Source organism: Chiloscyllium punctatum, unplaced genomic scaffold (assembly GCF_047496795.1).
Source record: "Chiloscyllium punctatum isolate Juve2018m unplaced genomic scaffold, sChiPun1.3 scaffold_54, whole genome shotgun sequence".
Classification (NCBI taxonomy): Eukaryota; Metazoa; Chordata; class Chondrichthyes; order Orectolobiformes; family Hemiscylliidae; genus Chiloscyllium; species Chiloscyllium punctatum.
In genome coordinates this window covers 6,424,361-6,440,846 of record NW_027309789.1, presented here as the reverse complement: position 1 = coordinate 6,440,846, position 16,486 = coordinate 6,424,361, and positions in this window count along the sequence as shown.

The following is a 16,486-nucleotide window of genomic DNA, read 5'->3' as shown; positions in this document are numbered from 1 at the left end:
AGAGGGGAAGAAATGGAGGGGCTGAAACAGAGGCCGAGAAACAGAGGGCGAGAAACAGAGGGGCTGAAACAGAGGGGCTGAAACAGAGGGCGAGAAACAGAGGGGCTGAAACAGAGGGCGAGAAACAGAGGGGCTGAAACAGAGGGCGAGAAACAGAGGGGCTGAAACAGAGGGGCTGAATCAGAGGTGCTGATTCAGAGGGGCTGAAACAGAGGGGCTGATTCAGAGGGGCTGAAACAGAGGGGCTGAAACAGAGAGCACGAAACAGTGGGGCTGAAACAGAGGGCGAGAAACAGAGGGGCTGAAACAGAGGGGCTGAAACAGAGGGGCTAAATCAGAGGGGCTGAAACAGAGTGCGAGCAACAGAGCGGCTGAAACAGAGGGCGAGAAACAGAGGGGCTTAAACAGAGGGGCTGAAACAGAGGAGCTGAAACAGAGGGCGAGAAACAGAGGGACTGAAACAGAGGGGCTGAAACAGAGGGGCTGAAACAGTGGGCGAGAAACAGAGGGGCTGAAACAGAGGGCAAGAAACAGAGGGGCTGAAACACGGGGCGTGAAACAGAGGGGCTGAAACAGAGGGGCGGGAAACAGAGGGGCTGAATCAGAGGGGCTGAATCAGAGGGGCTGAAACAGAGGGTGAGAAACAGAGGGGCTGAAACAGAGGGGCTGAAACAGAGGGGCTGAAACAGAGGGCGTGAAACAGAGGGGCTGAATCAGAGGGGCTTAAACAGAGGGGCTGAATCAGAGGGGCTGAAACAGAGGGGCTGAATCAGAGGGGCTGAAACAGAGGGGCTGAATCAGAGGGGCTGAAACAGAGGGGCTGAAACAGAGGGCGAGAAACAGAGGGGCTGAAACAGAGGGCGAGAAACAGAGGGGCTGAAACAGAGGGCGAGAAACAGAGGGGCTGAAACAGAGGGCGAGAAACAGCGGGGCGGAATCAGAGGGGCTGAAACAGAGGGGCTGAAACAGAGGGGCTGAAACAGAGGGCGAGAAACAGAGGGGCTGAATCAGAGGGGCTGAAAAAGAGGGCGAGAAACAGAGGGGCTGAAACAGAGGGGCTGAAACAGAGGGCGAGAAACAGACGGGCTGAAACAGAGGGCGAGAAACAGAGGGGCTGAAACAGAGGGCGAGAAACAGAGGGGCGGAATCAGAGGGGCTGAAACAGAGGGCGAGAAACAGAGGGGCTGAAACAGAGGGCGAGAAACAGAGGTGTTGTATCAGAGGGGCTGAAACAGAGGGCGAGAAACAGAGGGGCTGAAACAGAGGGGCTGAAACAGAGGGGCTGAAACAGAGGGGCTCAAACAGAGGGCGAGAAACAGAGGGGCTGAAACAGAGAGCGCGAAACAGAGGGGCTGAAACAGAGTGCAAGAAACAGAGGGGCTGAATCAGAGGGGCTGAATCAGAGGGCGAGAAACAGAGGGGCTGAAACAGAGGGGAAGAAATGGAGGGGCTGAAACAGAGGCCGAGAAACAGAGGGCGAGAAACAGAGGGGCTGAAACAGAGGGGAAGAAATGGAGGGGCTGAAACAGAGGCCGAGAAACAGAGGGCGAGAAACAGAGGGGCTGAAACAGAGGGGCTGAAACAGAGGGCAAGAAACAGAGGGGCTGAAACAGAGGGCGAGAAACAGAGGGGCTGAAACAGAGGGCGAGAAACAGAGGGGCGGAATCAGAGGTGCTGAAACAGAGGGGCTGAAACAGAGGGGCTGAAACAGAGGGCGAGAAGCAGAGGGGCTGAATCAGAGGGGCTGAAACAGAGGGGCTGAAACAGAGGGCGAGAAACAGAGGGGCTGAAACAGAGGGGCTGAAACAGAGGGCGAGAAACAGAGGGGCTGAAACAGAGGGGCTGAAACAGAGGGGCTGAAACAGAGGGGCTGAAACAGAGGGCGAGAAACAGAGGGGCTGAAACAGAGAGCGCGAAACAGAGGGGCCGAAACAGTGGGCGAGAAACAGAGGGGCTGAATCAGAGGGGCTGAAACAGAGGGGCTGAAACAGAGGGCGAGAAACAGAGGGGCTGAAACAGAGGGCGAGAAACAGAGGGGCTGAAACAGAGGGCGAGAAACAGAGGGGCTGAAACAGAGGGGCTGAAACAGAGGGGCTGAAACCGAGGGCGAGAAACAGAGGGGCTGAAACAGACGGCAAGAAACAGAGGGGCTGAAACAGAGGGGCTGAAACAGAGGGGCTGAAACAGAGGGGCTGAAACAGAGGGCGAGAAACAGAGGGGCTGAAACAGAGAGCGCGAAACAGAGGGGTGAAACAGTGGGCGAGAGACAGAGGGGCTGTATCAGAGGGGCTGAATCAGAGGGTCTGAAACAGAGGGGCTGAAACAGAGGGCGAGAAACAGAGGGGCTGAAACAGAGGGCGAGAAACAGAGGGGCTGAAACAGAGGGGCTGAAACCGAGGGCGAGAAACAGAGGGGCTGAAACAGAGGGCGAGAAACAGAGGTGCTGAATCAGAGAGGTTGAAACATAGGGCGAGAAACAGAGGGGCTGAAACAGAGGGCGAGAAACAGAGGGGCTGAAACAGAGGGGCTGAAACAGAGGGGCTGAAACAGAGGGGCTGAATCAGAGGGGCTGAAACAGAGGGGCTGAAACAGAGGGCGAGAAACAGAGGGGCTGAAACAGAGGGCGAGAAACAGCGGGGCGGAATCAGAGGGGCTGAAACAGAGGGGCTGAAACAGAGGGGCTGAAACAGTGGGCGAGAAACAGAGGGGCTGAATCAGAGGGGCTGAAATAGAGGGCGAGAAACAGAGGGGCTGAAACAGAGGGGCTGAAACAGAGGGCGAGAAACAGACGGGCTGAAACAGAGGGCGAGAAACAGAGGGGCTGAAACAGAGGGCGAGAAACAGAGGGGCGGAATCAGAGGGGCTGAAACAGAGGGCGAGAAACAGAGGGGCTGAAACAGAGGGCGAGAAACAGAGGTGTTGTATCAGAGGGGCTGAAACAGAGGGCGAGAAACAGAGGGGCTGAAACAGAGGGGCTGAAACAGAGGGGCTGAAACAGAGGGGCTCAAACAGAGGGCAAGAAACAGAGGGGCTGAAACAGAGAGCGCGAAACAGAGGGGCTGAAACAGAGTGCAAGAAACAGAGGGGCTGAATCAGAGGGGCTGAATCAGAGGGGCTGAAACAGTGGGGCTGAAAGAGAGGGCGAGAAACAGAGGGGCTGAAACAGAGGGCGAGAAACAGAGGGGCTGAAACAGAGGGGAAGAAATGGAGGGGCTGAAACAGAGGCCGAGAAACAGAGGGCGAGAAACAGAGGGGCTGAAACAGAGGGGCTGAAACAGAGGGCGAGAAACAGAGGGGCTGAAACAGAGGGCGAGAAACAGAGGGGCTGAAACAGAGGGCGAGAAACAGAGGGGCGGAATCAGAGGTGCTGAAACAGAGGGGCTGAAACAGAGCGGCTGAAACAGAGGGCGAGAAGCAGAGGGGCTGAATCAGAGGGGCTGAAACAGAGGGGCTGAAACAGAGGGCGAGAAACAGAGGGGCTGAAACAGAGGGGCTGAAACAGAGGGCGAGAAACAGAGGGGCTGAAACAGAGGGGCTGAAACAGAGGGGCTGAAACAGAGGGGCTGAAACAGAGGGCGAGAAACAGAGGGGCTGAAACAGAGAGCGCGAAACAGAGGGGCTGAAACAGTGGGCGAGAAACAGAGGGGCTGAATCAGAGGGGCTGAAACAGAGGGGCTGAAACAGAGGGCGAGAAACAGAGGGGCTGAAACAGAGGGCGAGAAACAGAGGGGCTGAAACAGAGGGCGAGAAACAGAGGGGCTCAAACAGAGGGGCTGAAACAGAGGGGCTGAAACCGAGGGCGAGAAACAGAGGGGCTGAAACAGACGGCAAGAAACAGAGGGGCTGAAACAGAGGGGCTGAAACAGAGGGGCTGAAACAGAGGGGCTGAAACAGAGGGCGAGAAACAGAGGGGCTGAAACAGAGAGCGCGAAACAGAGGGGTGAAACAGTGGGCGAGAGACAGAGGGGCTGTATCAGAGGGGCTGAATCAGAGGGGCTGAAACAGAGGGGCTGAAACAGAGGGCGAGAAACAGAGGGGCTGAAACAGAGGGCGAGAAACAGAGGGGCTGAAACAGAGGGGCTGAAACCGAGGGCGAGAAACAGAGGGGCTGAAACAGAGGGCGAGAAACAGAGGTGCTGAATCAGAGAGGTTGAAACATAGGGCGAGAAACAGAGGGGCTGAAACAGAGGGCGAGAAACAGAGGGGCTGAAACAGAGGGGCTGAAACAGAGGGGCTGAAACAGAGGGGCTGAATCAGAGGGGCTGAAACAGAGGGGCTGAAACAGAGGGGCTAAATCAGAGGGGCTGAAACAGAGTGCGAGCAACAGAGTGGCTGAAACAGAGGGCGAGAAACAGAGGGGCTTAAACAGAGGGGCTGAAACAGAGGAGCTGAAACAGAGGGCGAGAAACAGAGGGACTGAAACAGAGGGGCTGAAACAGAGGGGCTGAAACAGTGGGCGAGAAACAGAGGGGCTGAAACAGAGGGCAAGAAACAGAGGGGCTGAAACACGGGGCGTGAAACAGAGGGGCTGAAACAGAGGGGCGGGAAACAGAGGGGCTGAATCAGAGGGGCTGAATCAGAGGGGCTGAAACAGAGGGTGAGAAACAGAGGGGCTGAAACAGAGGGGCTGAAACAGAGGGGCTGAAACAGAGGGCGTGAAACAGAGGGGCTGAATCAGAGGGGCTTAAACAGAGGGGCTGAATCAGAGGGGCTGAAACAGAGGGGCTGAATCAGAGGGGCTGAAACAGAGGGGCTGAATCAGAGGGGCTGAAACAGAGGGGCTGAAACAGAGGGCGAGAAACAGAGGGGCTGAAACAGAGGGCGAGAAACAGAGGGGCTGAAACAGAGGGCGAGAAACAGAGGGGCTGAAACAGAGGGCGAGAAACAGCGGGGCGGAATCAGAGGGGCTGAAACAGAGGGGCTGAAACAGAGGGGCTGAAACAGAGGGCGAGAAACAGAGGGGCTGAATCAGAGGGGCTGAAAAAGAGGGCGAGAAACAGAGGGGCTGAAACAGAGGGGCTGAAACAGAGGGCGAGAAACAGACGGGCTGAAACAGAGGGCGAGAAACAGAGGGGCTGAAACAGAGGGCGAGAAACAGAGGGGCGGAATCAGAGGGGCTGAAACAGAGGGCGAGAAACAGAGGGGCTGAAACAGAGGGCGAGAAACAGAGGTGTTGTATCAGAGGGGCTGAAACAGAGGGCGAGAAACAGAGGGGCTGAAACAGAGGGGCTGAAACAGAGGGGCTGAAACAGAGGGGCTCAAACAGAGGGCGAGAAACAGAGGGGCTGAAACAGAGAGCGCGAAACAGAGGGGCTGAAACAGAGTGCAAGAAACAGAGGGGCTGAATCAGAGGGGCTGAATGAGAGGGGCTGAAACAGTGGGGCTGAAAGAGAGGGCGAGAAACAGAGGGGCTGAAACAGAGGGCGAGAAACAGAGGGGCTGAAACAGAGGGGAAGAAATGGAGGGGCTGAAACAGAGGCCGAGAAACAGAGGGCGAGAAACAGAGGGGCTGAAACAGAGGGGCTGAAACAGAGGGCAAGAAACAGAGGGGCTGAAACAGAGGGCGAGAAACAGAGGGGCTGAAACAGAGGGCGAGAAACAGAGGGGCGGAATCAGAGGTGCTGAAACAGAGGGTCTGAAACAGAGGGGCTGAAACAGAGGGCGAGAAGCAGAGGGGCTGAATCAGAGGGGCTGAAACAGAGGGGCTGAAACAGAGGGCGAGAAACAGAGGGGCTGAAACAGAGGGGCTGAAACAGAGGGCGAGAAACAGAGGGGCTGAAACAGAGGGGCTGAAACAGAGGGGCTGAAACAGAGGGGCTGAAACAGAGGGCGAGAAACAGAGGGGCTGAAACAGAGAGCGCGAAACAGAGGGGCCGAAACAGTGGGCGAGAAACAGAGGGGCTGAATCAGAGGGGCTGAAACAGAGGGGCTGAAACAGAGGGCGAGAAACAGAGGGGCTGAAACAGAGGGCGAGAAACAGAGGGGCTGAAACAGAGGGCGAGAAACAGAGGGGCTGAAACAGAGGGGCTGAAACAGAGGGGCTGAAACCGAGGGCGAGAAACAGAGGGGCTGAAACAGACGGCAAGAAACAGAGGGGCTGAAACAGAGGGGCTGAAACAGAGGGGCTGAAACAGAGGGCGAGAAACAGAGGGGCTGAAACAGAGAGCGCGAAACAGAGGGGTGAAACAGTGGGCGAGAGACAGAGGGGCTGTATCAGAGGGGCTGAATCAGAGGGGCTGAAACAGAGGGGCTGAAACAGAGAGCGAGAAACAGAGGGGCTGAAACAGAGGGCGAGAAACAGAGGGGCTGAAACAGAGGGGCTGAAACCGAGGGCGAGAAACAGAGGGGCTGAAACAGAGGGCGAGAAACAGAGGTGCTGAATCAGAGAGGTTGAAACATAGGGCGAGAAACAGAGGGGCTGAAACAGAGGGCGAGAAACAGAGGGGCTGAAACAGAGGGGCTGAAACAGAGGGGCTGAAACAGAGGGGCTGAATCAGAGGGGCTGAAACAGAGGGGCTGAAACAGAGGGCGAGAAACAGAGGGGCTGAAACAGAGGGCGAGAAACAGCGGGGCGGAATCAGAGGGGCTGAAACAGAGGGGCTGAAACAGAGGGGCTGAAACAGTGGGCGAGAAACAGAGGGGCTGAATCAGAGGGGCTGAAACAGAGGGCGAGAAACAGAGGGGCTGAAACAGAGGGGCTGAAACAGAGGGCGAGAAACAGACGGGCTGAAACAGAGGGCGAGAAACAGAGGGGCTGAAACAGAGGGCGAGAAACAGAGGGGCGGAATCAGAGGGGCTGAAACAGAGGGCGAGAAACAGAGGGGCTGAAACAGAGGGCGAGAAACAGAGGTGTTGTATCAGAGGGGCTGAAACAGAGGGCGAGAAACAGAGGGGCTGAAACAGAGGGGCTGAAACAGAGGGGCTGAAACAGAGGGGCTCAAACAGAGGGCAAGAAACAGAGGGGCTGAAACAGACAGCGCGAAACAGAGGGGCTGAAACAGAGTGCAAGAAACAGAGGGGCTGAATCAGAGGGGCTGAATCAGAGGGGCTGAAACAGTGGGGCTGAAAGAGAGGGCGAGAAACAGAGGGGCTGAAACAGAGGGCGAGAAACAGAGGGGCTGAAACAGAGGGGAAGAAATGGAGGGGCTGAAACAGAGGCCGAGAAACAGAGGGCGAGAAACAGAGGGGCTGAAACAGAGGGGCTGAAACAGAGGGCGAGAAACAGAGGGGCTGAAACAGAGGGCGAGAAACAGAGGGGCTGAAACAGAGGGCGAGAAACAGAGGGGCGGAATCAGAGGTGCTGAAACAGAGGGGCTGAAACAGAGCGGCTGAAACAGAGGGCGAGAAGCAGAGGGGCTGAATCAGAGGGGCTGAAACAGAGGGGCTGAAACAGAGGGCGAGAAACAGAGGGGCTGAAACAGAGGGGCTGAAACAGAGGGCGAGAAACAGAGGGGCTGAAACAGAGGGGCTGAAACAGAGGGGCTGAAACAGAGGGGCTGAAACAGAGGGCGAGAAACAGAGGGGCTGAAACAGAGAGCGCGAAACAGAGGGGCTGAAACAGTGGGCGAGAAACAGAGGGGCTGAATCAGAGGGGCTGAAACAGAGGGGCTGAAACAGAGGGCGAGAAACAGAGGGGCTGAAACAGAGGGCGAGAAACAGAGGGGCTGAAACAGAGGGCGAGAAACAGAGGGGCTGAAACAGAGGGGCTGAAACAGAGGGGCTGAAACCGAGGGCGAGAAACAGAGGGGCTGAAACAGACGGCAAGAAACAGAGGGGCTGAAACAGAGGGGCTGAAACAGAGGGGCTGAAACAGAGGGGCTGAAACAGAGGGCGAGAAACAGAGGGGCTGAAACAGAGAGCGCGAAACAGAGGGGTGAAACAGTGGGCGAGAGACAGAGGGGCTGTATCAGAGGGGCTGAATCAGAGGGGCTGAAACAGAGGGGCTGAAACAGAGGGCGAGAAACAGAGGGGCTGAAACAGAGGGCGAGAAACAGAGGGGCTGAAACAGAGGGGCTGAAACCGAGGGCGAGAAACAGAGGGGCTGAAACAGAGGGCGAGAAACAGAGGTGCTGAATCAGAGAGGTTGAAACATAGGGCGAGAAACAGAGGGGCTGAAACAGAGGGCGAGAAACAGAGGGGCTGAAACAGAGGGGCTGAAACAGAGGGGCTGAAACAGAGGGGCTGAATCAGAGGGGCTGAAACAGAGGGGCTGAAACAGAGGGCGAGAAACAGAGGGGCTGAAATAGAGGGCGAGAAACAGAGGGGCTGAAACAGAGGGGCTGAAACAGAGGGCGAGAAACAGAGGGGCTGAAACAGAGGGCGAGAAACCGAGGGGCTGAAACAGAGGGGCTGAAATAGAGGGGCTGAAACAGAGGGGCTGAATCAGAGGGGCTGAAACAGAGGGGCTGTATCAGAGGGGCTGAAACAGAGGGCGAGAAACAGAGGGGCTTAAATAGAGGGCGAGAAACAGAGGGGCTGAAACAGAGGGGCTGAAACAGAGGGCGAGAAACAGAGGGGCTGAAACAGAGGGCGAGAAACAGAGGGGCTGAAACAGAGGGCGAGAAACCGAGGGGCTGAAACAGAGGGGCTGAAATAGAGGGCGAGAAACAGAGGGGCTGAAACAGAGGGCGAGAAACAGAGGGACTGAAACAGAGGGGCTGAAACAGAGGGGCTGAATCAGAGGGGCTGAAACAGAGGGTGAGAAACACAGGGGCTGAAAAAGAGGGGCTGAAACAGAGGGCGAGAAACAGAGGGGCTGAATCAGAGGGGCTGAAACAGAGGGGCTGAATCAGAGGGGCTGAAACAGAGGGGCTGAATCAGAGGGGCTGAAACAGAGGGGCTGAATCAGAGGGGCTGAAACAGAGGGGCTGAAACAGAGGGGAAGAAACGGAGGGGCTTAAACAGAGGGCGAGAAACAGAGGGCGAAAAACAGAAGGGCTGAAACAGAGGGGCTGAAACAGAGGGGCTGAAACAGAGGGCGAGAAACAGAGGGGCTGAAACAGAGGGCGAGAAACAGAGGGGCTGAAACAGAGGGCGAGAAACAGAGGGGCTGAATCAGAGGGGCTGAATCAGCGGGGCTGAAACAGTGGGGCTGAAACAGAGGGCGAGAAACAGAGGGGCTGAATCAGAGGGGCTGAAACAGAGGGCGTGAAACAGAGGGGCTGAAACAGAGGGGCTCAAACAGAGGGCGAGAAACAGAGGGGCTGAAACAGAGAGCGCGAAAAAGAGGGGCTGAAACAGAGGGCGAGAAACAGAGGGGCTGAATCAGAGGGGCTGAATCAGAGGGGCTGAAACAGTGGGGCTGAAACAGAGGGCGAGAAACAGAGGGGCTGACACAGAGGGGAAGAAATGGAGGGGCTGAAACAGAGGGCGAGAAACAGAGGGCGAGAAACAGAGGGGCTGAAACAGAGGGGCTGAAACAGAGGGGCTGAAACAGAGGGCGAGAAACAGAGGGTCTGAAACAGAGGGCGAGAAACAGAGGGGCTGAAACAGAGGGCAAGAAACAGAGGGGCGGAATCAGAGGGGCTGAATCAGAGGGGCTGAAACAGATGGGCTGAAACAGAGGGCGAGAAACAGAGGGGCTGAAACAGAGGGGCTGAAAGAGAGGGCGAGAAACAGAGGGGCTGAAACAGAGGGGCTGAAACAGAGGGGCTGAAACAGAGGGGCTGAAACAGAGGGCGAGAAACAGAGGGGCTGAAACAGAGAGCGCGAAACAGAGGGGCTGAAACAGTGGGCGAGAAACAGAGGGGCTGAATCAGAGGGGCTGAATCAGAGGGGCTGAAACAGAGGGGCTGAAACAGAGGGCGAGAAACAGAGGGGCTGAAACAGAGGGCGAGAAACAGAGGGGCTGAAACAGAGGGCGAGAAACAGAGGGGCTGAAACAGAGGGGCTGAAACAGAGGGGCTGAAACCGAGGGCGAGAATCAGAGGGGTGAAACAGACGGCAAGAAACAGTGGGGCTGAAACAGAGGGCGAGAAACAGAGGGGCTGAAACAGAGGGGCTGAAACAGAGGGGCTGAAACAGAGGGGCTCAAACAGAGGGCGAGAAACAGAGGGGATGAAACAGAGAGCGCGAAACAGAGGGGCTGAAACAGAGTGCAAGAAACAGAGGGGCTGAATCAGAGGGGCTGAATCAGAGGGGCTGAAACAGAGGGGCTGAATCAGAGGGGCTGAAACAGAGGGGCTGAATCAGAGGGGCTGAAACAGAGGGGCTGAAACAGTGGGGAAGAAACGGAGGGGCTGAAACAGAGGGCGAGAAACAGAGGGCGAAAAACAGAGGGGCTGAAACAGAGGGGCTGAAACAGAGGGGCTGAAACAGAGGGCGAGAAACAGAGGGGCTGAAACAGAGGGCGAGAAACAGAGGGGCTGAAACAGAGGGCGAGAAACAGAGGGGCTGAATCAGAGGGGCTGAATCAGCGGGGCTGAAACAGTGGGGCTGAAACAGAGGGCGAGAAACAGAGGGGCTGAAACAGAGGGCGAGAAACAGAGGGGCTGAAACAGAGGGGCTGAAACAGAGGGGCTGAAACAGAGGGCGAGAAACAGAGGGGCTGAAACAGAGAGCGCGAAACAGAGGGGCTGAAACAGTGGGCGAGAAACAGAGGGGCTGAATCAGAGGGGCTAAATCAGAGGGGCTGAAACAGAGGGGCTGAAACAGAGGGCGAGAAACAGAGGGGCTGAAACAGAGGGCGAGAAACAGAGGGGCTGAAACAGAGGGGCTGAAACAGAGGGGCTGAAACCGAGGGCGAGAATCAGAGGGGTGAAACAGACGGCAAGAAACAGTGGGGCTGAAACAGAGGGCGAGAAACAGAGGGGCTGAAACAGAGGGCGAGAAACAGAGGTGCTGAATCAGAGAGTCTGAAACAGAGGGCGAGAAACAGAGGGGCTGAAACAGAGGGCGAGAAACAGAGGGGCTGAAACAGAGGGGCTGAAACAGTGGGCGAGAAACAGAGGCGCTGAAACAGAGGGCGAAAAACAGACGGGCTGAAACAGAGGGGCTGAATCAGAGGTGCTGATTCAGAGGGGCTGAAACAGAGGGGCTGAATCAGAGGGGCTGAAACAGAGGGCGAGAAATAGAGGGGCTGAAACAGAGGGCGAGAAACAGAGGGGCTGAAACAGAAGGCGAGAAACAGAGGGGCTGAAACAGAGGGGCTGAAACAGAGGGCGAGAAATAGAGGGGCTGAAACAGAGGGCTAGAAACAGAGGGGCTGAAACAGAAGGCGAGAAACAGAGGGGCTGAAACAGAGGGGCTGAATCAGAGGGGCTGAGACCGAGGGCGAGAAACAGAGGGGCTGAAACAGAGGGCGAGAAACAGAGGGGCTGAATCATAGGGGCTCAAAAAGAGGGCGAGAATTAGAGGGGCTGAAACAGAGGGCGAGAAAGAGAGGGGCTGAAACAGAGAGGCTGAAACAGAGGGACTGAATCAGAGGGGCTGATTCAGAGGGGCTGAAACAGAGGGGCTGATTCAGAGGGGCTGAAACAGAGGGGCTGACACAGAGAGCACGAAACAGTGGGGCTGAAACAGAGGGCGAGAAACAGAGGGGCTGAAACAGAGGGGCTGAAACAGAGGGGCTAAATCAGAGGGGCTGAAACAGAGTGCGAGCAACAGAGCGGCTGAAACAGAGGGCAAGAAACAGAGGGGCTTAAACAGAGGGGCTGAAACAGAGGAGCTGAAACAGAGGGCGAGAAACAGAGGGACTGAAACAGAGGGGCTGAAACAGAGGGGCTGAAACAGAGGGCGAGAAACAGAGGGGCTGAAACAGAGGGCAAGAAACAGAGGGGCTGAAACACGGGGCGTGAAACAGAGGGGCTGAAACAGAGGGGCGGGAAACAGAGGGGCTGAATCAGAGGGGCTGAATCAGAGGGGCTGAAACAGAGGGTGAGAAACAGAGGGGCTGAAACAGAGGGGCTGAAACAGAGGGGCTGAAACAGAGGGCGTGAAACAGAGGGGCTGAATCAGAGGGGCTTAAACAGAGGGGCTGAATCAGAGGGGCTGAAACAGAGGGGCTGAATCAGAGGGGCTGAAACAGAGGGGCTGAATCAGAGGGGCTGAAACAGAGGGGCTGAAACAGAGGGCGAGAAACAGAGGGGCTGAAACAGAGGGCGATAAACAGAGGGGCTGAAACAGAGGGGAAGAAACAGAGGGGCTGAAACAGAGGGCGAGAAACAGAGGGGCTGAAACACAGGGCGAGAAACAGCGGGGCGGAATCAGAGGGGCTGAAACAGAGGGGCTGAAACAGAGGGGCTGAAACAGTGGGCGAGAAACAGAGGGGCTGAATCAGAGGGGCTGAAACAGAGGGCGAGAAACAGAGGGGCTGAAACAGAGGGGCTGAAACAGAGGGCGAGAAACAGACGGGCTGAAACAGAGGGCGAGAAACAGAGGGGCTGAAACAGAGGGCGAGAAACAGAGGGGCGGAATCAGAGGGGCTGAAACAGAGGGCGAGAAACAGAGGGGCTGAAACAGAGGGCGAGAAACAGAGGTGTTGTATCAGAGGGGCTGAAACAGAGGGCGAGAAACAGAGGGGCTGAAACAGAGGGGCTGAAACAGAGGGGCTGAAACAGAGGGGCTCAAACAGAGGGCGAGAAACAGAGGGGCTGAAACAGAGAGCGCGAAACAGAGGGGCTGAAACAGAGTGCAAGAAACAGAGGGGCTGAATCAGAGGGGCTGAATCAGAGGGGCTGAAACAGTGGGGCTGAAACAGAGGGCGAGAAACAGAGGGGCTGAAACAGAGGGCGAGAAACAGAGGGGCTGAAACAGAGGGGAAGAAATGGAGGGGCTGAAACAGAGGCCGAGAAACAGAGGGCGAGAAACAGAGGGGCTGAAACAGAGGGGCTGAAACAGAGGACGAGAAACAGAGGGGCTGAAACAGAGGGCGAGAAACAGAGGGGCTGAAACAGAGGGCGAGAAACAGAGGGGCGGAATCAGAGGTGCTGAAACAGAGGGGCTGAAACAGAGGGGCTGAAACAGAGGGCGAGAAGCAGAGGGGCTGAATCAGAGGGGCTGAAACAGAGGGGCTGAAACAGAGGGCGAGAAACAGAGGGGCTGAAACAGAGGGGCTGAAACAGAGGGCGAGAAACAGAGGGGCTGAAACAGAGGGGCTGAAACAGAGGGGCTGAAACAGAGGGGCTGAAACAGAGGGCGAGAAACAGAGGGGCTGAAACAGAGAGCGCGAAACAGAGGGGCTGAAACAGTGGGCGAGAAACAGAGGGGCTGAATCAGAGGGGCTGAAACAGAGGGGCTGAAACAGAGGGCGAGAAACAGAGGGGCTGAAACAGAGGGCGAGAAACAGAGGGGCTGAAACAGAGGGCGAGAAACAGAGGGGCTGAAACAGAGGGGCTGAAACAGAGGGGCTGAAACCGAGGGCGAGAAACAGAGGGGCTGAAACAGACGGCAAGAAACAGAGGGGCTGAAACAGAGGGGCTGAAACAGAGGGCGAGAAACAGAGGGGCTGAAACAGAGAGCGCGAAACAGAGGGGTGAAACAGTGGGCGAGAGACAGAGGGGCTGTATCAGAGGGGCTGAATCAGAGGGGCTGAAACAGAGGGGCTGAAACAGAGGGCGAGAAACAGAGCGGCTGAAACAGAGGGCGAGAAACAGAGGGGCTGAAACAGAGGGGCTGAAACCGAGGGCGAGAAACAGAGGGGCTGAAACAGAGGGCGAGAAACAGAGGTGCTGAATCAGAGAGGTTGAAACATAGGGCGAGAAACAGAGGGGCTGAAACAGAGGGCGAGAAACAGAGGGGCTGAAACAGAGGGGCTGAAACAGAGGGGCTGAAACAGAGGGGCTGAATCAGAGGGGCTGAAACAGAGGGGCTGAAACAGAGGGCGAGAAACAGAGGGGCTGAAATAGAGGGCGAGAAACAGAGGGGCTGAAACAGAGGGGCTGAAACAGAGGGCGAGAAACAGAGGGGCTGAAACAGAGGGCGAGAAACCGAGGGGCTGAAACAGAGGGGCTGAAATAGAGGGGCTGAAACAGAGGGGCTGAATCAGAGGGGCTGAAACAGAGGGGCTGTATCAGAGGGGCTGAAACAGAGGGCGAGAAACAGAGGGGCTGAAATAGAGGGCGAGAAACAGAGGGGCTGAAACAGAGGGGCTGAAACAGAGGGCGAGAAACAGAGGGGCTGAAACAGAGGGCGAGAAACAGAGGGGCTGAAACAGAGGGCGAGAAACCGAGGGGCTGAAACAGAGGGGCTGAAATAGAGGGCGAGAAACAGAGGGGCTGAAACAGAGGGCGAGAAACAGAGGGACTGAAACAGAGGGGCTGAAACAGAGGGGCTGAAACAGAGGGCGAGAAACAGAGGGGCTGAAACAGAGGGCGAGAAACAGAGGGGCTGAAACAGAGGGGAAGAAATGGAGGGGCTGAAACAGAGGGCGAGAAAGAGAGGGCGAGAAACAGAGGGGCTGAAACAGAGGGGCTGAAACAGAGGGGCTGAAACAGAGGGCGAGAAACAGAGGGGCTGAAACAGAGGGCGAGAAACAGAGGGGAGGAATCAGAGGGCGAGAAACAGAGGGGCTGAAACAGAGGGGCTGAAACAGAGGGCGAGAAGCAGAGGGGCTGAATCAGAGGGGCTGAAACAGAGGGGCTGAAACAGAGGGCGAGAAACAGAGGGGCTGAAACAGAGGGGCTGAAACAGAGGGCGAGAAACAGAGGGGCTGAAACAGAGGGGCTGAAACAGAGGTGCTGAAACAGAGGGGCTGAAACAGAGGGCGAGAAACAGAGGGGCTGAAACAGAGAGCGCGAAACAGAGGGGCTGAAACAGTGGGCGAGAAACAGAGGGGCTGAATCAGAAGGGCTAAATCAGAGGGGCTGAAACAGAGGGGCTGAAACAGAGGGCGAGAAACAGAGGGGCTGAAACAGAGGGCGAGAAACAGAGGGGCTGAAACAGAGGGGCTGAAACAGAGGGGCTGAAACCGAGGGCGAGAAACAGAGGGGCTGAAACAGACGGCAAGAAACAGAGGGGCTGAAACAGAGCGCGAGAAACAGAGGGGCTGAAACAGAGGGCGAGAAACTGAGGTGCTGAATCAGAGAGGCTGAAACAGAGGGCGAGAAACAGAGGGGCTGAAACAGAGGGGCTGAAACAGAGGGCGAGAAACAGAGGGGCTGAAACCGAGGGGCTGAAAATGAGGGCGAGAAACAGAGGGGCTGAAACAGAGGGCGAAAAACAGAGGGGCTGAAATAGATGGGCTGAATCACAGGTGCTGATTCAGAGGGGCTGAAACAGAGGGGCTGAATCAGAGGGGCTGAAACAGAGGGCGAGAAATAGAGGGGCTGAAACAAAGGGCGAGAAACAGAGGGTCTAAAACAGAAGGCGAGAAACAGAGGGGCTGAAACAGAGGGGCTGAAACACAGGGCGAGAAATAGAGGGGCTGAAACAGAGGGCGAGAAACAGAGGCGCTGAAACAGAAGGCGAGAAACAGAGGGGCTGAAACAGAGGGGCTGAATCAGAGGGGCTGAGACCGAGGGCGAGAAACAGAGGGGCTGAAACAGAGGGCGAGAAACAGAGGGGCTGAATCAGAGGGGCTGAAACAGAGGGCGTGAAACAGAGGGGCTGAAACAGAGGGGCTCAAACAGAGGGCGAGAAACAGAGGGGCTGAAACAGAGAGCGCGAAAAAGAGGGGCTGAAACAGAGGGCGAGAAACAGAGGGGCTGAATCAGAGGGGCTGAATCAGAGGGGCTGAAACAGTGGGGCTGAAACAGAGGGCGAGAAACAGAGGGGCTGACACAGAGGGGAAGAAATGGAGGGGCTGAAACAGAGGGCGAGAAACAGAGGGCGAGAAACAGAGGGGCTGAAACAGAGGGGCTGAAACAGAGGGGCTGAAACAGAGGGCGAGAAACAGAGGGTCTGAAACAGAGGGCGAGAAACAAAGGGGCTGAAACAGAGGGCAAGAAACAGAGGGGCGGAATCAGAGGGGCTGAATCAGAGGGGCTGAAACAGAGGGGCTGAAACAGAGGGCGAGAAACAGAGGGGCTGAAACAGAGAGCGAGAAACAGAGGGGCTGAAACAGTGGGCGAGAAACAGAGGGGCTGAATCAGAGGGGCTGAATCAGAGGGGCTGAAACAGAGGGGCTGAAACAGAGGGCGAGAAACAGACGGGCTGAAACAGAGGGCGAGAAACAGAGGGGCTGAAACAGAGGGCGAGAAACAGAGGGGCTGAAACAGAGGGGCTGAAACAGAGGGGCTGAAATCGAGGGCGAGAATCAGAGGGGCTGAAACAGACGGCAAGAAACAGTGGGGCTGAAACAGAGGGCGAGAAACAGAGGTGCTGAATCAGAGAGTCTGAAACAGAGGGCGAGAAACAGAGGGGCTGAAACAGAGGGCGAGAAACAGTGGGGCTGAAACAGAGGGGCTGAAACAGAGGGCGAGAAACAGAGGCGCTGAAACACAGGGCGAAAAACAGACGGGCTGAAACAGAGGGGCTGAATCAGAGGTGCTGATTCAGAGGGGCTGAAACAGAGGGGCTGAATCACAGGGGCTGAAACAGAGGGCGAGAA